The 21,362-nt window shown below is 53.0% G+C and overlaps 1 protein-coding gene across 1 annotated transcript in view; it reads right to left on the minus strand.

The window, feature by feature from the left end:
* Nucleotides 1-18,317, minus strand: part of LZTS1 (leucine zipper tumor suppressor 1) — a 51,450-nt gene extending 33,133 nt beyond the window's left edge. Inside the window, exon 1 of the mRNA XM_053911948.1 lies at nucleotides 18,124-18,317. The gene's annotated coding sequence lies outside the window, so the exon portion shown is untranslated. The remainder of the gene's footprint in view (nucleotides 1-18,123) is intronic.
* Between the last annotated feature and the right edge of the window lie 3,045 nt (nucleotides 18,318-21,362).

The raw sequence follows: 21,362 nt of genomic DNA on the forward strand, positions 1-21,362 counted from the left end.
TAGGGGCTTGAATTTGCTCCTCTGGACCATCGACTAGTTGTGTGGTCTTGAGCGAGTCATTCTCTCCTGCGTCCCCTTCACCCCTCTCCAGGCGGTGGCAGGACCGCTCTCTCAGGCACAGACACTTTGGCAGGCTCTGGTCAGGTCAGCAACCACACATGCTTGGAGAGAGAAGGGTTACTGGTGCCGCCGCCACCAAGTTCAGCCTCGTGCTGAGGGAGCACGGGCGCAGCGGAGCCATTGAAAAGGGAGTCTTGGGCTGAAGGGACTGAGCTAACAGGGTGAGTGCGAGCCAAGGCCTGTGGTCTCTGGGGGGCTGAAGGGAGAGGCCTGCTGGAGATGAACGAGGTCAGTGTGCACTGGGCGCTGGGAGCCCACAGCTCTGGAAGAGGGGGCCCAGCCGAGCAGATGCGGGGGACAGTTTGTTGTTTGTTTTGGTTTTAGTTTTAATCATGAGATGAACTGAGAAAGGGTAAAGCCATGAAAGTTTCACTTTTTTTGTTTTAAATGGGAAGTTGGGGTCCAGGGGCCCCAAAGGCACGTCCTTCACCTGCGTATATTGCACTTGGGGGACTGTGAGCCTGACCCTGTGGGCACCTGGCCTTTTCTGTGGCTCCCTCTTCTGCTCTGCTCACCCCTCCTTCCTGAGCCTGCGGCACCCCAGGCTCAGTCTGTGGCCAAGGCCTTCAGGATGGCCTGCTGCCTCTCATTCTGCACAAAGGTCTTCCCAACACAGATTTCCACACTCTCCTTGCTCACCTTCCTGATAAGCTTTTCTCCGCCAGGGCCTGTCTCATCATGACGGCCGCTGCCCTCTGACAGTGTTAGAAGACCTCTCCGTGCAGCTGACGTCTCAACAGAAACTTTGCAGGCCAGAAGGGACCGGCAAGAAATACTCGAAGTGATGAAAAACAAAGACCTACAACCAAGATTATTCTACCCAGCAAAGCTATCATTTAGAATTGAAGGGCAGATAGAGCTTCCCAGACAAGAAAAAGCTAAAGGAGTCGATCACCACCAAACTGGTATTACATGAAATGTTGAAGTGTCTTCTTTAAAAAGAAGAGGAAAAAAAATATGAACAATAAAATGGCAATAAATACATATCTATCAACAACCGAATCTAGAAAACAAAATAAGCAAGCAAGCAGAACAGACACAGATTCGTAGACACAGAGAATATTTAGATGGTGGCCCGATGATAGGGGAGGGGCCTGGGTGAAAATGGTGAGGGAATTAGGGGGCACAAATGGTTGTACAGAATAGTCCCGGGGATGGAAAGTACCGCACAGGGAACACAGTCAATTTTATTCTAATAACTATGCATAATGTCAGATGGATACGAGATTTATTGGGATGATCACCGGGATGCACACCTGAAGCTAATATAATATTGTATGCCAACTATAACTGAAATATAAGAAAATGATTGAACAAAGAAAACCTCTGCATTAAGTGGTGAAACCTATCTAACCACTCACTTCCTCACAGAGAGACTTTGGCCAAGCCTCTTAACTCTCCGAGCCCTTGCCTCATCTCTGAAAATGACGGAAGACCTCACACGCGACCTCAGAGCTGTGCAGTGAGGACCCTCGGCCCAGTGGATGAGGTGGGGCTTTAGAAACTAAAGCGCGGCGCCCACACCACAATCCATTCAGGTCTCTCCATGCCATTCAAGGTCCATCCAAGGTGGTGTTTCTCGCCATTGGGATTCTCCCTCGTTCCACTGGCCGGGCAAACCCTGCCCTCAGGGCCTCGGGGACCCTTCGGTGCTGACGCCCTCCTTCACTGGCTGCACCTCTGGCACCGAGTCTCCATCCTGCCTCAGTTCTCTTGCACACAGAGGAGAGTCAGCAAGCCCCTGCAGTGTGCCTGGGGTTTATCCATGATCTCATTTAATGCTCACAATAAACTTAGCAAAGTGTCTGGATTCAAGGGCTGTATACAAAAAACACTGCACTTCAATATACTAGCAAGAAATAAAGAAAAAAATTAAAAAACACACCGTTTTGGAAAACGTATGTGCCTGGGAACAACTGACATTGTACATGGCCTCTACATTGCAAACTGTGAAAGATTATGATGGCAAATTAAAGAAAATTTACATAAATGCAGACATATGTCAGGTTTATGGATTCAGAAGACTTAATATTCTAAAGAGGTGCGTTCTGTCGAAATCAATCTATGCCGTCAATACGGTCCCAATCCAAATGCCAGCAGCGCGCATATTAGAGTGCAAAGGGAAAGAATAACCGAGACCATCCTGAGAAAGAGCAAAGCTGGAGGGCGGATGTTACCAGGTTTCACGACTTATGAAGTAAGAGTAATTAAGACACTGCGGCACGGACATAGAGCTAGAGAAATGGACCAACGGGACAGAATGGAGTCCAGAAACAGCCCTGTGCGTATGTGGTCACTTGATTTATGGCAAAGGGGACTGTGCAGAGTGGAGGGAAAAAAGTTATTTTTATTAATTGCTGCTGGTCAGCTGGTATCCATTTATAAAAGAAGTAAGTTTGGACCCCTACTTCACACTACACACAAATAATTCCAGAGGAGTTGAAGTTATCAATATGAAAGGCAAAACACTAAAGCTTCTAGAAGAAAACACAGAAGAACTACTTCTTGGCCTTTGGATAGGCAAAAAATACTTAACTGGGACACAAAAAACACTAACCATGAAGGAAAAATGCTGACAAACTAAGAACCTCTCTTCCTCAGAGGTCTCCACTCAGAGTTGAAAGGCAAAGCCGAGAGTGGAAGGAGGCATTTCTGGGACACCTGTCTGACAAAGGACTCCCATCAGCATGCGAAGAAGGACTTGTAGATCTCTAATGAAAAGACAGAAACCAAATTACAAATGAACAAAAGATTTTAATTAGCTGCTTCGTAAAATACGATATGCAAATGGCAAAAAGTGTACAGGCAGGTGCTCACCATGATCTGTCATCAGGAAAATGCAAATTGAAACCACGATTAAATACCACCAAACAGACAGTACAGGGGCTAAGTGGAAAAGGCCGACGACCTCAAGTCTGGTGAGGTCGTGCAGCAGCGAGGCTGCCACACGGCGCTGGGGGCAGTACCGATGCTGTCCACCCGGCAACTCCTCCTCTAGGCGTGGACACGGCAGAAGTGCTCACGTGTGCTTCCTGTGAGACCCAGCAGCACCGTGGGTGACAGCTCCGGCCTGGAGATGACTGGAAACCTCGGCCCTGTCCACTGTGGGATATTTGTGCAACAGGGACAAGAATGACAGAACTGTTGCTGCGCACGGCCACATGGACTGGCCCCTCGTAAATTGTGTGTGCGTGTGAGATTCTCTTCACTAGATGTCGACAGAGAGGCAAACACAATGGCGTCTGGGGGAGGGACGGACCCTTTTGCCTACGGTTCTATTTATATGAGAACTGTGAAAAACCGCCTGGCTGTCTCACAATAACCCACCAGGTGGCTTTTTCTTTCTTTCTTCCTTGTGCACCTAATTCAGACTGGGCTCAGAGGGAACGAGAGCTGGCCTGAGGTCGCTGGGGGCGGAGAGGAGACAAGGGTTCAGAGCAGGCCATGTGGGTTCCTGAGCACCGTCTCCCGACTTTGCCGACAGCGCTGTTCTCTCTCCCTCCGGGAGCTCAGCCCCTCACAGGCTTCGCCCCTGCAGAGCCAGGAGCCCTGACTCTCACGTGCTTTGCACTCCCACTGCTGTCAGCAGAGCGCTGAGCGTTACAGCCCGACAGGTGCTCGGGGCTATGGCCTGCGTGTCTCTGTTGGCCCAAGTTCACATGTTGAAGCCTCAGCCTGCAGTGGGATGGTATTTGGAGGTGGAGCCTTTGGGGGTAAGTAGGTTTAGATGAGGTCACAAGGGAAGAGCCCCATGATGGGATTAGGGAGGCTATAAGCAGAGGAAGGGCCAAGCCCTCTTTCTCTACCATGTGGACGCAGCAAGAAGGCGGCCACCTGCAAGCCAGGAAGTGGGCTCTCGGCGGCCACCAAATCTGCTGGCTCCTCGACCCTAGACTTACCAGCCCCCAGAGCTGTGAGAACTGAATGTTTACCATTTCGGCCACCCCATCGATGGTATTCTGCTATAGCAGCCCGCACTAAGACAACTCCTCAAGGAGGGAAGACTGGAAGCTAAATCTATGAACTCACCCACCTGCCCTTTTCCTCTCCCCACTCCTGTCTTCAATAACTGTTCTGAGCGGGCCTGGTTCCTGATTCAGCCTCCAGCTTGGCAGAATGGTGCCATCTCTAGGATGGGCTGGCAGGGTGGCTTCAGCACGCTCCCGGGACACAGGGGGCTCCTGTACTCAGCTGCTCCTGAGAGACGCTCACGGGGTCCTCCCAGGGCATCAGACCCCATGTCTGCTCAGCTCTCCCTTCTCCTGCGCCAAGGGCTTAGTCCTGATTCCTTGCCCTCCCCCTCAGCCTTACAGCTCTTTTCTCTAAGAGAAGAGGGAGGGAAGCTGTGTTGGCAGATCGCTGAGCAGGGCTTCCTTCCCCAGGCCTCCCTCCCTCTTTCCCTCCCTCCCCCACACAGCTGGGGTTTCTTATGTCTCTGTCTCCCCGAAGAGTCAGCACCTGGAGGCTGTCAGGAGCCTCTTCTGAGAAAGCTGATCGCCAGCCTCCCTCAGCTCAGGAATAGGGTCCTGCTGCCCAGAGAGGCTGTGGGAGACAGCTGCCCTTCCCTCCATCTCCTCTGGCCAGAGGAGGATGTCCCAGCTGGACAGCAGGGGCTGGTGATGTCGAGCAGCAGAAAGAGCTTTCTCTCAAGTGCCGTAGGTACTGGACTGAGCACTCTACACACACGACCTGGGGCCAGCCGCACTCCAAGGCACCCCGAGAGGGAGGCACTGCTGTTATCCTCGCCTGACAGGGGCAGGGAAGGAGGCCTCAGGTTTTGCACTTGGCAAGTGCAGTGCCTGGCTTTGAACCCGAGTTGTGGTCAACGGCCCTGTAGTTCTTTACCTCTAGTGCAATTGGTGCAGACCTCACCACTGGCGGTGGGCCCCCCACACCCCTATCTGACTACCTGCACCCCCACACCTGGCCTGCGGCTCCTCCAGACCTCACCCTAACTGTGCTCTGCGGCCTAGCCCCTCCTTCGCCGTCCCTGTGCCTTGGGTTTGCCCCAGGCTTCGGCCACTGCTGCATCCTCTCCAACCTTCTGCCTCCTTCTGCCATTGGAGCTAACAGCAGCATCCGCCCCACGGGGCTTCTGTACCTGTGGGGTGAAAGTCTACTTGTAAAGGCACTAGGATATAATTAAGAGCTTAATAAATGGCAGCTAGCTTTTTGTTTTGTTTTGTTTTCAAACATATGGGACTTGGGGACTTAAGGCATTGCTGGGCTCTAAGGCTAGGCTCAAACTCCTGATACATTGTTTCCAACTTGGCGGGTCCCTGTGCTCTATTGTTTTTCTTTCATTGTCAGAACTGGGGACATTTCCATTTGGGGCCTTTAGAGATTAGACTTTTATGAAGATGAGTAATCACCTATCCACTATTTATAAGGATCACTCTCAAAGTGCTTAGAAACCACTGATCTGGCCGACGGAGAGAGAAGCCCCCTGAGGACACCGGCGTCCCGTGGCCCGGCGCAGAGCCGCCCACCAGGAGGACTCCAGACACTTGGAGTTTGTGTGTGTGTGCGGGGGGAGCCGACAGTCAGAGGCTCAGCGGAATAGGAGCAGGCAGTCCCGGCCCTTGGCCTTGCTGAAACAGGGTTAGAGGCTGGGTGTGTTTAGTGACAGCCATCTGCAGGTCCCCCTGCAGTGCCCTGTGCTCTGGCCGCAGGTGGCTAACGGCACTGCAGCCCGGAGGCTTGTCTGTGGGTCTTGGTCCTGCTGGCCTCTTGGGCTGCAGCCTTGACTCTTGTCTCTGCTGTTTGGGCCACATTTTCACCACTGTGTCCTTAGGGAAAATGAAACAGGAGCTCCTGTGGGGGTCCTCTCACCTGAGTCCAGGGAGGGACAAGGAGAGGACAGGGTGGGGGGGCTCCAGCGTGTCATCGCAGCTCAGCAGCTGGGCTGGTTTGCCTGAGCGAGGCTCGGTCTTGCCCAGGGGCTGGTGCACACTGACCACCCTGTGGTTTTCTGGCAAAAGAAACCATCAAGAGTCACCAACCACACTCAGAAGCCAGACTCTCCCTGCTGCTGGCACCCTTCTGTGACTCAGCGTGCACACGCATTTGCCTGCAAAGGCTGAGATCCTGTAAGGCCCATCTGGTCCTCAGGAAAAGGGGCCGATTTGTTTGTGGGACCCTCGCCGCTGTGCCCCACAGACCACCTCCTGGCTGCCTCGGGAGTGTTGTGCAGCCGACACAGGTTGGGGCAAGGCAGGGGCAGCACGGTGGTGAGCCCAGATCTGCCACTGACTGCCCCCCAAGTCCCCGCCTGCCTCCTTGTTCCTGTCCCTTAGCTGCTCGGGGTTCAGGTAGTGGAGCTCAGTCCTCAGCTGCTGGTGGAATAGGTGTGCACATGGGGTGGAGTGGGGCTCTGTCTCCCTGTCCTGGGATGCACCTCTACAGGGACCTACTGGTCCTGTGTTCCTTTAACAAGTTCCATTTCTGTCAGCTCCTCAGTCCACAGAGCACAGCCAAGAGGGACCTTCACAGGGACCGTCCCAGGGACGGCGGGCAGTCCTTTGAACTCTGTCTCAGGCCCACAGGTGGGAGGTGGGGCCACCTCACCCCGATTTAAGGGTGGGGGTGAGGGGGTGGGCAGAGATTGCCCCAGGCCCAGACTCCTTTGTTCCTGGGCAGCTCTTTGATATTTCTTCAAACTCCCCTGCTCCTAGAAGGGGGGCTCTTGCAGTTGGGCTGGCACCCCTCTCCCAGATGGCCCTACATGCCATGCTCCTAGAGTCACTGCCTTCTCCCCAGTAGACACCGACTTGCTAGGATGGAGAAATCGCTGGGCTCGCCCGGTCAGAAACCTAATGGCTATGTGCCATGTGCTTAGAGGAAATCACTTTAGCTCTCTGGGCCTCACCATTAAAGTGATGGAGTTTCCTCCACTAAAAAAAAAAAAAAAAAAAAAAAAAAGGAATCCAGAGGAAGAGGAGAAGGCAGGTGGAAGGAGCATCCAACATCAGCCCACTTGTTTCACTGGGGAGGATCCGTGATCGTGTCCCTGGTGGGGACTGTGTCACACACAGGGGGAGCAGCTTCCCCTTGGTCCACCTGGCTCCTGCCCCAGTCTGGCTGAATGCCAGTTAGGCAGAATAGGTGACCTTCTAGTTTCCCAGTGCAGAGTCGTTTACATTGATGGGATGCAGCCAGACCTGGGCCCTCTCACATCTGTGCACCCCTCAGGCACTGAATGCACAGAGAAGCTTCATTTTATTTGTTTTTCTTTCTCCCTCTTTCCTGACCTTATGTGCTACATAATCCAGAAAATGATCCAGATGGGAAAGACACTGGCTTTGAAGCAAGAGGCAGGAGGAAGGAAGAAAGACGCAGCACACATCCCTTCCACCCAGCCCTTCACCCTGGGGAGGAACCGTCCTCCCTAAACTCTGCTCCACGCAAGTGCTGGAGTTAACGTTGCGGGGTGCTCCTTGAGGCCGAGGGAGCAGCTGGCTGAGCCCTGGCCTCTCTGCCCACCTTCACCTCCTTCCCTCACACATGTGGCAGAAGCCGAAGTGAGCAAGACATCCACGGTAGTGCCTAGTCTCAACCTGGGACATTCGATGATGTCTCACGCACTGATTCTACATAATATCGTAAATCAGTTTTAATTCTGTCACATTGACAAGGAGGAGGGAGACCCACGGTGACAGAAGTGGAGTGGTTCCCTCTCATAGGGGTTTCAGTTGCGTTGCTGGGCGCGGGGGCGTGCACCTGTAGCACCAGCTACTCGGAGGCTGAGGCAGGAGGATCGCTTGAGCCCAGGAGTTCTGGGCTGTAGTGCGCCCTACTGATCGGGTGTCCGCACTAAGTTTGGCATCAATATGGTGACTTCCCGGGGGGCCACCAGGTTGCCTAGGGAGGGGTGAACCGGCCCAGCTCAGAAACTGTTTTCAGTTTACGATGGTCTCCCTTTGCAGAGTAAGCAGATAAGAAGGTAGTTGTCACAGAGAGCACTGTCTGACTCCAAAGTTGTCCCTCCCTGACCCCCAAACATGTGCCTGGACCACGGACTCTCCTGAATAGAGAACTTACTCTCAGGCCCGGTTTCCTTCCACTGGAGCTAACGGGGAGGGGCTGAGGCTACCATGAATGGAGCTCCTTCTACTGATACTGGCTCATGGAATTTTCATAAAAATTCTATATGGGACACAATACATTTTACAGATGAGAAAAATGAGGCTCAGAGAGGCTAAGTGACTTGCCCAGTGCCACACAGCTAATACGTAGTAGAGCTGAGATCCAAATGCTGGCTTCTCGGATTCCCAAAAGCATGCTCTTTCTGCTGTCCGCTCCCAAACTCGCCCACACTTGTTTCATGGGATTGGCTCGCACAAAGAAGCCCATGCCTCACCTGTAGGACTCGCCCGCTCTCTCTGCCAGGGCTCTGGGCTGCCAGGAGAATGGCAAGGGCTGAGTTATTTCTGGAGGAAGGTGCTGTCTGCAGATGTCACCTCACCAGAGACTTCACAGGACACTGCCTTGCCGCTGCCCCCCGCTCCTTGACTATGCAGGTTGTTAGCAGGCAGGAAGGAAGCTCTTAGGCAGGTGCCAGGCTGAGGAACCTTCCAGAAGAAAATGGGAACGGTGTTCTGAGAGCTTCATGGCTACGGGCAGGCGACCCCTGGCACCATGTGTTCCTGAGAGTAAAGGAGGGCCCTGCTTGACGAGACCTGCCTCCTGCCCGGGAACCTCTCTTGACGTGGCACCTGCGCCCTGGGCGGTGAGCGCGGCTGCCTGGTGCCCACAGCCTTTGCATTTTGTTTGGACTTGGTTTAAACCAAGCAGGCCTGAGACAGAGGCAGAGAACTGGTTTTTCACTTCTGAAACGTGCCAACTGGTGGCAAGTGCCACTGACATAGTAAACCCTCACTGTCACATTGGCTGGGAACTTCTCAGAACCCTCAGAACAAAGGAGAAGGCAGAGGAACAGAGGGAAATACAATGTCTGAAACAGCCAGAGAACAAGAAAGAAGACAGGAGAGAAAAATGGAGGTCATGGTTATCAGCTGTTCCTGATGTCTCAGGTGTCCCTTGCCCGGGTGGGGCGAGATCCACAGAGACTGAAAGCACCCACTATTGACACGCCCTCCTGTGACCCCTGGGCACACCCGCTTAGCAGTTGAGGCTGAGGATCTGACAGATTCTGCGGGCCCTGCAGTCCTGGTCCATGGCCCCAGTGCGTGAGAGGAGAGAGTCCCGCTGTGGGCGCACAGCTCCGGCTGTGCCGCTGACCAGCGTCGGGGCCCTCGGGACCCTGAGCTAGGGCCTCCCCGGTCTGGCCTCTGTGTCTTCGTCAGTAAAAACCAACCAACAAACAAAAAACTGACGACGACAACAAAACCCGCAAGCCTTCAGTGATTCACCCTAGGTCCAATGCATAGTGCTAGCCTTGTCTCCTGTTAAAATAAGTCCTCCACACAGCACGCTAACCCTGACCTTTGATCTTGGACTAGGAACTCCCCTCTCCTGGAAGCCTTGGCTCCCCCACGTTTCCAAGCTGCATAAGATCTCGAGGAACACATGCTATCAACTAGCAGACAGGGAGGATAGAAAGGCATTCTAATAAATAATGTGATTTCTAGAAAGTCTCTCCACCCTCACCTTCTGTGCTCCACTGCCAGATGAACTTCCTAAAACCCAGGCCTGCTCTGTCGCAGTCCTCTGGGCTGCTCCAGTCCAATCCTGCTATGACTCCCGTGCTCCCCACCGCCCGCCAGCAGCACGCAAACCCCGATCTGGGTAGGCTGGGCCGTCCTCCATTTGACTCAACTTGCCTTTGTTTCCCCGCCACTTATCGTCTCCACCTTCGCCACCCCCTCCCTCCATCTCTTAAAATCACACCTAGTCCACAAGGTCCCTCTCAAATTCTATATCTTCCATGAAGAATTTTTAGACCAATTTAGCTTTGTACATTGACTTTTTAAAAACTACTTTATTTATTTACTTTTGGAGAAAGGGGAAGGGAGGGAGGAAGAGAGGGAGAGAAACATCTGTGTGAGAGAGAAACATCGGTCGGTTGCCTCCTGTATGCGCCCTGTGTGGCAGGAAGACACCCAACAAACTGAGCCGCATGGGCCAGGGCAACAGTGACACGCTTTGTAAGGTGTCTGTCTCCCCCCAGTTCCAGGCCAGCTGTCCCTCGTGGAAGGGTCTCCTCCCAGGAGCAGCACAGAGCTTGACAGGAACATAGCATTCTATGACTTTGAGAAATGGAACTAAAGAGAAAGAACTGGGTTCCTGGTCCAGAACAGCAGTTTTTGGAGGTAAGCAGAGAAAGGACAACAACTTGGGGGAGAATTCTGGGGCGCGGCAGGGTGGATTGGGGCAGATAGAATGGGACTTAAACATCCTTTCAATCCTGAGATTCTGTGTTTCTATGCAGAGTATCGGCCATTTCTTCAAAGCCGGCTCTAGCATACAAATAACTCCATCATCAAGGGAAAGTTTCTAAGTCCACAGATGGCTCGGGCACTGCCAGGAGGCTTGGGGAAGCTGAAAGCCTGGTGCTCCAGTCTTCCAGGTCGATGAGGAAATGTCGCGTCAGGAAAAGCCCAGCATCCTGCCCCCGGCGCCCCCCCAGCTGGTGCAGAGCCTTGGACAGGGGAAGCTGCAGCCCAGCCAGGGAGGAGGCGGGCAGCTGGAAGCCCTCCTGGCCTTGTGTGCAGCTCCCTTTACAGGGCAGGTGGAAGCCGGGGGCTGCCTGGGGCTCTTTCCCCCCACCTGCCTGCAGTGTGGTTTGTCTGCTGGCGCCACTGAGACGTTGGGGCTGGGAGAATTTGATCGGCAAGGAGGGGGAGGCTGTGTCCCCAAGATGTGAGCCCAGTCTAATCCTTCCCTCCTCCTTGTGCACTGCTGAGACGCTCTTCCCGGGGGGAGCAGAAGGGAGCCCAAGCTGCAGAGTCTGAAGTTTGCCATAAACAAAGGGTGGGGGGTCCTGAGTGCTTCAAGTGTCCTTCGGAAACCCTGCCGCCCGGACCTCCCTGCTCAGGTGGAGGGCAGAACGCACAGGCATCCTTGAGACACTCAGTCTGCCTGTCAGGGGCTGGTGGGAGGTCAAGAGCTGCTCCAGGGCTCACTCCCCAGACTTCTGACCCTTGACATTCAGAGTGTGGTTCCCCAGTGTCCCTGCCTCCCTAGCTGTGTGGCGGCTTTTTTTCTCAGGGTTTTCCCATTATCTTGCTGGAGAAGAGGGTGGGAGGGAAGAAACAGCATTGGAGGGGCGGGGAGGGGGTTGGGGACGCCAGGTTCCAAGCTTGTTGCTGGGCTCCCCTTCCTCCCTCTCCCTGGGAGCCCAAACAACTGTTATCAGTGACTCAGAGAATTCCTGTCAAGGTCACTCTGCCCTTGCCCAATGCATCTCTGCTGTCTGACAGGAGGGCCACTCTTCCCCACCTCCTGCCAGCCCCAGAGCAATGTCCAGGCGCTGGAAGAGCACTGGGTGCCTCTGCCCCAGGTTGGAGGCCTCTGAGTGCCTGCTTCCCTAGCCAGACTGTTCTTCGGTGGTGGAACCCTTCCCTCCCTGAGGCTTCCTCACCCCCACCGCAGACCAAGCCCTGGAAGCTCCCTTGTTGTCCCTTCTACCCTTGGCTGCCTTGGTTCCCAGGCCCTGTGGACAGCACAAAGTGGCGGGGTAGGAAGGAGCCTGACTGTGTCTAGGGATGACACACTTTCTCTTTCAAGGGGTTTATCGTCTAGGCAGGGAGGAAGGAGAGAGGGAGCAGATGATCGCTGGGCGTGGCAGTGCCCACTGTAGAATTTAAGGAACAGGGAGCTGATGGAAGGTGAGGTCTTTCCCTCCCTCCAGACCAGACAGGTGCTGGCCCTCAGTAGTAAGTGTACCCCTAGAACCCTGCCTCTCCCCCTGCTGAGCCAGGACCCACACACCCATCACCCACCTGCCCCACCATCCAGGGTTATTGGGGTCATGGCAGGGCAGGGTGGGGGAGTGCTGGCAAGCCTAAGCTCTGTTTCCCTGCCTCCTTTGCTTTCTCTGAGCTCCTTCCCTCTCTCCTTTTCTTGCCTGCCATACTCAGCTCTCTCTCTTTTCAGCAGGAATATAATGTTCGGCTGCCTCACACCCACTCTCTGAACGCTGCCAGTGCATAATGACTAAGGTGGTGGGTGGAAGTACAGCAAGTTGAGACCAATTTAGCAGTCCAGGGTGCCAGGAGGGGGCTGACTGAGCAGCAAATGGCTTTGCCACAGCAAGGAGAGTGCAGATGCCCCAAAGCCAGCGGGCAGCCAGCCGTGTGCCCTGCCTGGCCCCGGGGCGGCAGGTCCTGCCTCGCTGGCCACCCGCAGCCTGTGCAGGAGGCCAGATTCACACATGGGGCTGGGTTTGTCCTTAGACATGAGTGGATTTCCAGAGCAATACCTCCTCCACCCCAATCTTCGCTCCACTTCCGACACCCTTGAGGGGCTGTTTTCTGGTCCACCTCCTGGGCTGGGAGTCTCACGGAGACCTTTTCTCCTCTGCTTCGGCCTGCAGGCGTCTGCAGCTCTAAAGGGCCGAGGGCGACCTGACGACTGCTCTGGGCAGGGCTGAAAGGGAGGTTCTGGGGTGCCGGTGGCGGCACAGGGGGCTGCCTGAGCACACTCCAGATCACGCCACAGGGGGGCCCGCAGGTGGGGGCCTTCCAGGTCCCACCACCCGGAGTCCCTGGGGTTCCCGTGATGGGACGCGACTGTGAGTGTGGTATCAGAGGAGAGCACATCTCAGAGGGAGGAATGACACGACTGGATGAGTGAATGTGTGTGTGTGTGAGTCTCGCTGGCAGCCACCCTGAAGGCAGTTACCCTTTCCCACAGTGACTGACAGGGGAGCAAACCCATGGGTGACCTGGGTGGGGAGGCTCTTTGCTGCCTTTGCTCCAGGTACTAGGTATAACCCACATCATATCTGTTCAAACACCAACCTGGCCTGTCACTTAGTAAGAAAAATCACCTTCCCGCTAGATTAATTAGAAGAACAATTAGTACTGGCTGTCAGGGAGCGCGCGCGTGGACACACGCACTGTTCGTCCTGTGTCTTCCATCTCCCTCTGCACCCGCAGCACCCTCTTCCCCCCAACCCCCCTTCATGGAAATCTCTCCTCATCGGAAGCGGCCGCCATTTGATCGCCTCCCAAGTCCGGTTTCCACACACTGCTCCCATTCCAGGGGAGAGACTGCTAGCCCACTTCAGCGGGGAACTTATTTGCCCCCGGATGAGGTGGAAATGCTGAAATAGATAATGGGATAAAGTTTGGTATTCCAATGAAATTAGTTCATTAGTTCAGGTTCTGTGAGGGCAAAATTTGCTACGATTTCAATGTGGAAAGGACTAAACCTTATGAATTGACTAGCTATAAAGAACCAATGTGAGATAAAGTTCATTTCTTTAGTTAAGTCTCAAGTAGACATTCCATTATGCTGGATACTCCCTAGTTTATTATGTATGGATTTAACATGTGTGCATAACAAGCACTTAGGGAGAAGAGGAGGCATAGAAAAAGTGAGGAAAACTGACTCTCATCATGCTTGAATGACAGTAATTACAAAAGTGCCTGAGTTCTTATACTAATTTAAAGAGTCTCTCTTTTTTCCTGCACATTAAACACCGGTCGAAAATTCAGTGAACCTAAATCTGTTTGATTAGTGAGTCCTGCTGGTGGGTGCCTGTAGCCCCGGATTGGGAGTCCGGATGGCTGGGTTCAAATCCCCGCGATCCACTTAAAATCTTGGGTAAACTCTTTTACCTCTGACAGTCTCACTCAGTTTTCTCATCTGTCAAATTGTAGAAGAAATCTTCCCACAGAGTTGGTAATAATGACGTCCCTTTTAAAGTGTAAAGTCCTGGACAGATAAAAAGGGCTATTAAAATCATTATTACAGGAAGTCTAGGGATGGTGCTCGCCGTCTGGTGGAAGTCGCTGTCTGGCAGGAAGCAGGAGAGTGAGACACGCGGGATGGAGATCCCAGACACCAGGCAGCCGTGCCAGGTGGCAGCTCGCCCGCAGCCCAGGTCAGCTCTTCTTGAGGTCGACACATCCCCACGCATTGCTCTAAACCCTTGCGGGCAAGGTCAAGGCCAGTCTGCGCACTCATCTGGCCGGGGGCAGTTGTCAGAGGTGAGCTCTCCCACCCTTCGCTCCCTGCTCTGTCTGGTCAGGGTGACTGGCTGAGCTGGGGGAGGAGGTAACAGGCTCCCCGCAGGGTCCTCTCTGGAAGAGAAAGCCCCTTCCCCTCAGCTCTCAGCTTGCATCCTGGAGCTATGACTGGGCTGCTGCCATGTCTGCTCCCTTATACCTTCTTGAGGTTCGGTCAGCGACCTCCTCCTACCTGACTCGATCTCACCTCCCTCCTGCTGAGCAGCTATTGTGTTCAAAGTTAGTACAATGCAGGTATCTTTGTCATTGATCCACATGTGCTGTGTCCCCTTCCCAATTCTCATCACCAAGTTTAATCTCAAACCATTATTTAGCCATGTTTTTCATATCTCCCATCAACCTGGTGCCTTGCACAGATAAGACTTTTAACAAACAGAAAAATGCAGAGTTTTTCAAACTTGAGTGATGATCTTTGAAAGGAAAACTAAAATCATCACATTCCCTGACAAGGCATGTGGTCACCCCAGTATGAGAAATAATGGGCTGGTCCAACGGGCTTGGGAAGGGAGTCACCAGGCTGTGACCGTGTGACCTTGGGCAAATCATGGCCAGATTACCTCCCCAAACATGGTAGCAATTCACACTCCCACCAGTAGGGCAAGAATGTCCAATTTATATCTGTGGTTTTCAAACTGCAGCAACACAAGGATCTATTCAAAAGCAAACTCAAAGACCTACCATGTAAATTGCCTAATGACTTCCCAGGCTGTTGGACACTTTTCTGTTGGCAAAGTCCCAGAAACACCTCATCGTTGCCCTGGATGGTTCACAATTAAAAAACCCCAAGTCTAGATCACACCTAGCACCTCCTACCTCATCATTTTACTTGTCATTTGACTGAGCTGGAGGTTGGGTGGGTGAGCAGATAGAGCGGGCAGGTGGGGGCTAGGTTGTCCTCAGGCTCCCGAATGGCTGCAGGCAGGAGCTGGGACGGAGAAGCCCTTTCTAGGCAGAGCCTGTGAAGGAGCTGGCCCAATAACAAAGGCAGGAGCATCAGAGGCCAGGCCAGCAAAGCATGTCCCCTGCACAAATCTGCCTTTGGGAAATGTGCAGAGGGCCTCTGACAGCTCTTCCCCTCGCATCACCCTATTAAACAAGCATCTATTAAGGCCTGTGCAGAGTAGCCAGACACTGTACTTTGAGCTAGGAATTTATAACACAATCTGCCTCTAAGAATGTTGTTGCTGGCTCTTCAGGAGCCAGTGGGTAAAGGTGCGATAGCATGGGATGATGGCAGGAACTCAGAGGATGGTCCATGCCCCGGACTTAAGGACAGGGGAGGGGATGGTTTCTTGGAGGAGCTGATTCTCATGGTTAAAACCAGAAGTGCAAGTGGGAGTTAGCTAGGTGGAGAGACTGGGCTAGGACATTTCACAGAGAAGAAACACATATTTCTGTGTTCAAAGGCAGTAGGAGAAAATGGAAGAGCCAGGGGCTGAGCAGAGTTCAAATCCTCACTCCCTCCTCCGTTTGCTCTCCCAGCCACATTATTTAAGTCTCCTACTCTGATCATCATACCTACCTTGTGGGGCTTCACTGAGAATTAAAATGAGATAATGCATAAAAAGTACTGGGCACACTGGACGTGGTGAATGTCATTAGATGTTGTGAACTCTCTCCCATTACGCTCATCTGTAAGCTGCTTAATGACAGGTTTGCCATCATTAATTACTCGCCTTTGAAGCCTCGCTGCCTGGCCCAGAGCCTTGCATTTTGTAGGCACCCAATGAATATCTATTAAACGAATGCTGAATAAGTGCAAAAGCATATAAATCAATTTGGGGGATTAGAAAGCCATTTTTACGGCTGGAGCCCATCTACCTCTTGACCCATGCAGGCAGGCACATGGCTTCTCAAACTGCCTGGCAAAACCTCCCCTGATACACGCCCAGTGCGTGGGCTCTCCCAACCCACACGTTACACAGCAGCACACCTTTGATGGCAGCCACCCCACCACACACCTCCTGAGGCTCACACGCAGACACGCATGCACCAGCTGAATGGAAGAAACAGGTGTTACCTCAAGATGTATGCAGAGGCTGCCATACCTGTTAAAAAACAACCATCTCAAATGTCCCGTCCTCCCTCTTGCTCACGGACACCTTCGAGAGACATCCTTCTTTCTCCACCTGAGTTTCTTCTCACTTCAAGCAGAGTGAGTGCACCCCACTCACATCTATCCAGCTGAGATCTTGTACTTAAACACCCAGTTGCCGAGTCTAACTTTGCTCATATTAGCTGTGGACCTCGGGGAAAGCCTTGCCCCTCTGCTGCCTCAGTTTCTTCACTGGTAAACACAAAGAGTTAACCGTGCTTCATGCCAACCTGGTAGTTATGTTGTGAGGACAATGGAGATACCAAAGGAGATAACGTCTGTGATGTGCAGAAAGTACCTCAGAGGAAAGGTGCTGGATAAATACAAGGTGGAGACGCCACGCCTGAATAATATGTATGCCTCTGCCCACAGACTTCAACCCACAGACTTGGCTATTCTCCACCCTGGAGCCCCGACACCCTTCCCCCTGCAAACGTTGTCTCTAATAGCCATTTTCATGTGCACACATATCCATACATTCTTCCAGCACCTGTATTTTCCCCATCATGGCCACAGAAAATTGTTTTTGAACTTCAAAGAAGCTCAGGTTACGAACACTCTTGCTCCCACCCACAGACTGTTCTCAAGGGTCTCTCGAGAATTGCCAAGCAGACAGCTCATCTCTCTGTGGCCGGGCTCCTCTGCTCCCATGATAGTAATTAGGCTGCATTTCCAGCAGAGCAGGAGACCCTTATCTGTCCCAGCTCCTGCCAAGAGCTCTTCAGAACTCAGTGCTTCCTCACTTGTTTGCCAGCACCCAGGACCAGAGCAGAGGGACCGATAGCAGCAGGAGAGTGTGGATGGAGGGGAAGAAAAGGACCTGGGAACTTCAGATGCTCACATCCCTAAGCACTCCTTGTTCCTGGGAAACTGAGCGCTCTAAAGCTAACAAGTCTGAGGCACTTTCCTGGGGCTGACACACTTGTGGGCGAGCTGAACACTCATTTGCTCCACAGTTCAAATCCTTTCCACCTGGAACAGGAAAGAGAAAGATCGCCTGGTGGCTCTTGGTGTTTTGGTGCCTTAAGCTTGTGGAAGGGTGTGTGTGTGTGTGTGTGTGTGTAAGAGTGGGGAGAGTAGGGGCTGGCTGTCTGCTGTGGGTGAGAACACGAAGTGAATATGGGGGGTGTGTGTTACTTTGGCTGAATTGCATGGTCAGGACTGGCAGCACCAGGTGACCACTTAAATTCTGGGGTTCATCACTCCCCCCTCTACCCACCTCATCCGGTGTGGCATCCTTCAGTGAAATATTCCAAGCCTCTAAATGCATCAGTGTCCCTGCCACCCGTGTGGACACAGCCTATTACCAAAGTTCCAGATGGCCAAGTTCAGTGGCCAGGTTCCAGCTGTCAAACCCTCTGTCTGGAGCCAGGGCCCCTCGGGCTCACGGTCACCTCTGGCTTCCTCAATCTCTGACACCAGTGTCACCCAACACTTATGTCTATCAAGATCAGATTCAGGGCTGGGAGTAGATAAACCCCGTCTGCAGGAGACGGCGACGAAGACAGAAGGACAGAAGTACCATTCTATCTTCTGGGCTGAGACCAGCCAGCAGCACCCACCCTGGCAGAGAGGAGACCCTGACAGTTAGGTGCAGAGACAAAGACACCTAGACAGACATGGCACAGACAGGCAAAGATGGACGGACGCGCGGCACGCCGCGGGGAACTTGGTGTCCCCAGAGCCTGGGTGTCCTCAGCGGCTGCAGACCCTTACGGAAGGGAGCGAGACCCCTCGTTCATCGCACCGTACCTGCCTCCTGCGCCTCGGGCTGACTTGAGAATTATTTTTCAGTGTGTCTTGCAGTTTGTTCTCGTCTCTCTTTTCCTAGAGCTGCAGCGTGGCTCTGGCTCGCTGGACGAGGCAGGCACAGAAACTTCGCCCGCTCCAACCGCGCTCTGCCCGCCGCTCGCCAGCTCGCTCTCAGCAAGCCAGCCTCAGCGCGGGGTCCCGGAGCCACTGGCGGGCAGGCGGGTGGGGCCAAGGGAGGGCGGGGAGGGGAGGGGCCAACGCCGCTCATTAGCCAAGCCGGGCCGGGGCGGAGCCGCGATTGGGACTGGGAGGGGCCGGCGCCAGAGCCTCTCATTGGATGGGGCGGGGCTAAGATGCGACGGGCGTGGCGTGGCGTAGCTTATCATTGGTCGGGGCGGGGCGGGGCCGGTTCCGGCGCTGCTCATTGGCCCAGGCACAGCCGGCCGCCTCGACCCTAGCTGTTCCGCGGCCTTTGTTTCTGGCTGACAGCTGGGGTTGCTCCCCACCTCCCCGCTCCCCTGCCTCCGCAGTGGGAGCAGGGTTCCGGAGCCCCCATTTCTCCGTTCTCACTTCCAGCAAAGTCTGTCGAGCGGCCCTGCCTGCTCAGTCTCTCCTTTCTCCCTTTCTCGACTGTTCCCATCTTACTCTTATCCCCTCCCTTTTTTCTTTTATTACTTGCACTTCGTTCTTATTCCTTCGGGTTTCCGATATCCATTCCTTCTCTTTCTTCTTTTTTCCGTATTTTCCCCCTTCCTTATTCTTCTTCTTCACCAGTGTCCTTTTACCAGCAATGTTACCGCACTCCAGTCCCCAAACCCTGCAAAAAGGCTGGATTTCTAGGTTCAAACACTCGATCAGCTAGCTACCTGGTGAGGGGCATTGCTTCACCACGCCAGGATTGTAGACCGGGATGCAGAGCACTGGCACTCCTACTCCCAAGACATTTCAAAGGCAAAGTTTTTCAGTTCCCTCCCAGGGACTGAGTTTCAGGGAAAAGCTGAGGCCTGTTTCAAGTTTATAGCTATTAATATTGCCCAGTACCTTTCTAACACTATCATTTTCTCTACCACACTCACTTTCAACTTTCAGCAGTTGAGCTCGGAGGAAAATCAAGCTTACAAGCTTTGGTTGGACGGTTAAACAGGGTGCCAGGTGTTGCATGACGCTCTGGTCCTGAGGGTGCAGTGTGGCTAAACCTCTAAAACCCAGGTGTGGCTGTGACTGGGCAGCATAAGCCTCAGACAAAAGGGGTGTGTGTGTGTGTGTGTGTATGTGTGTGTAGGGGGAAGATTGAGGTGGCTGACCTCCGTCAGATTATAAGTAGAATGGAGGAAGACAGCCCTAAGGGAAGCAACTCCCCTTTGTCTCTGCCACCCTCTGCTCAAATCCTCACTGTATCTGATCCTCACTACCAGGTACTGAAACTGAAGACTCCCAACTGCCAATGCCAGGCATCCGGGAAGTCAGCACAGCACAGGGTTTGAAAGCATAGACAGGCTCTTCCACTTACTATCTGTGTGATGCTGAGCGTGCTTTAACTTCCGTACATATCAGTTTTTTGATGTATAAAATGGGGGTGACAGTTCCCAGAATGTGAACTCCTGAGTGCGAGGACTGTTCTCTTGTGTTCATGGCCGAGGGACTTTGGTCTTGTTTTCTTCACAGATGTATCCCCAACTCCTATAATTTGCCTGGCTTGTAGTAGGCACTCAATAAATATTTGTTAAATAATGAATTCATAGTTTATAGTTTGCTGAGAGGATTAAGTAAGAATACCTGGCATGTGGTAAGTACATACACGTGGTAGCTATTACAAGTAACACTACAACTCTGTATCAACCCCAAAGGCTACTCAGCTTTCTCTGAACTTCACCTCTTCTTTCCCACCTCTGTATGTACTTGTCCCTTCATTTAAAAAGCCTTTCTCTACCTGTCAAAATTTGAGACCTAAAATGCAATCCTTATTCACGTGCAATCCTCATTGCTCTGGTGATCCCAGGTGGAAGGACGGCTCCTTTCTCTGAAGCCCCGTGCTTCCTGTGGCCCATTCATTGACACAGCATGTGTGTTCTTGCTCGCCTGGTAGCTGTGACAGTAGGTCTGCTTCCTTCGAGTGTGAGCAGTGTGGGTCAGGGACAGACCCCGTACCTATCTCCAGAGACAAATGTGGTGCCTCCCAGCTGGGAGTTTTCAGGAATATTTGCTAAATGGGTGGATATCGATCAAACATCCCAGATCTTTAAATAAAGGGTAGACTCTTGAAAGGTAGAGTAAGGGGTCAGGGGGCTCCAGACTTCAAACTCACTTTTGTGTCTTCAGGTGTGGAATTCCATGGAAGGGGCAAAAGGCTTCTGGAGGCCTGCTGCTCCTGATTCTGACCCTGCCAATGACTATTAAATGCTGTTGGAAGAGCCATGTCTCTGCCTAGGCCTCCATTTCCTCGTCTGCAAAGTGGGCAGTTTGAATGAGACTCTCAAAGGGCCCTCCAGCACTGGGGTACTGTGGTTCTCTGTCAGCGGTGTTCTAGATAGAAGACAGGGCCTGACGGGCAGCCCTCTTATAATGACTGAGTGAGGCAAAGGATGTGGGCAGTGTGTTAGTGTGGTGTGAGGGGTGGAACCCGGATCCAATATGGAACAACAGAAACACCCGTGCAAGGGGGGATGCTTCAGGGATAAAGGGTGTGTTGACGTTGGAGGTGGAAGTAAGGAAGTGAGGTGGGGAGAGGAGACCTGTGGTGGCATAATGTGTGTGTGTGTTCATAAAGGCCTCAGGAATGTGGTCTCCAGAAGTACCAAGCTATAATTAGCTCCCTGATTCAGCTGTTGAGTATGGTCCTGCAATGGCTGGGTGTGTCTACCCCTAAAAGCCCTCGTGGGAGTCTCAGTGTGGCTCCTCTTCCTTGGTCTAGTGGGGGGGGGTGCTGCTGTTCCTGGGCCCTGGGTACCCCATTTGGACATCTGCATCCCTCAGGCTTTCCCATGTCTGAGCTGAGTCTAGAAAGCTAGCTTAGCAATCGTGTCTTTATAAAAAGTTTCCTGCCACCCTCATCTACTCAGCACCCGTGATTCAAGTAGGGTGCTGTTCCGGCTCATCATTCCGTCCTTCACCTTCAGAACCTATGATGGGCCGTGTAGGACCAGCATGGACCAGTTTACCCAGCAGCTCATCTGGATTAGAAATGCCTCTGCCTTTCCAATGGACTTTCACTCTCACAACTTAAATAACCGGCTTTCTTC

Source organism: Desmodus rotundus, chromosome 9 (genome assembly GCF_022682495.2).
Source record: "Desmodus rotundus isolate HL8 chromosome 9, HLdesRot8A.1, whole genome shotgun sequence".
Taxonomy (NCBI): Eukaryota; Metazoa; Chordata; class Mammalia; order Chiroptera; family Phyllostomidae; genus Desmodus; species Desmodus rotundus.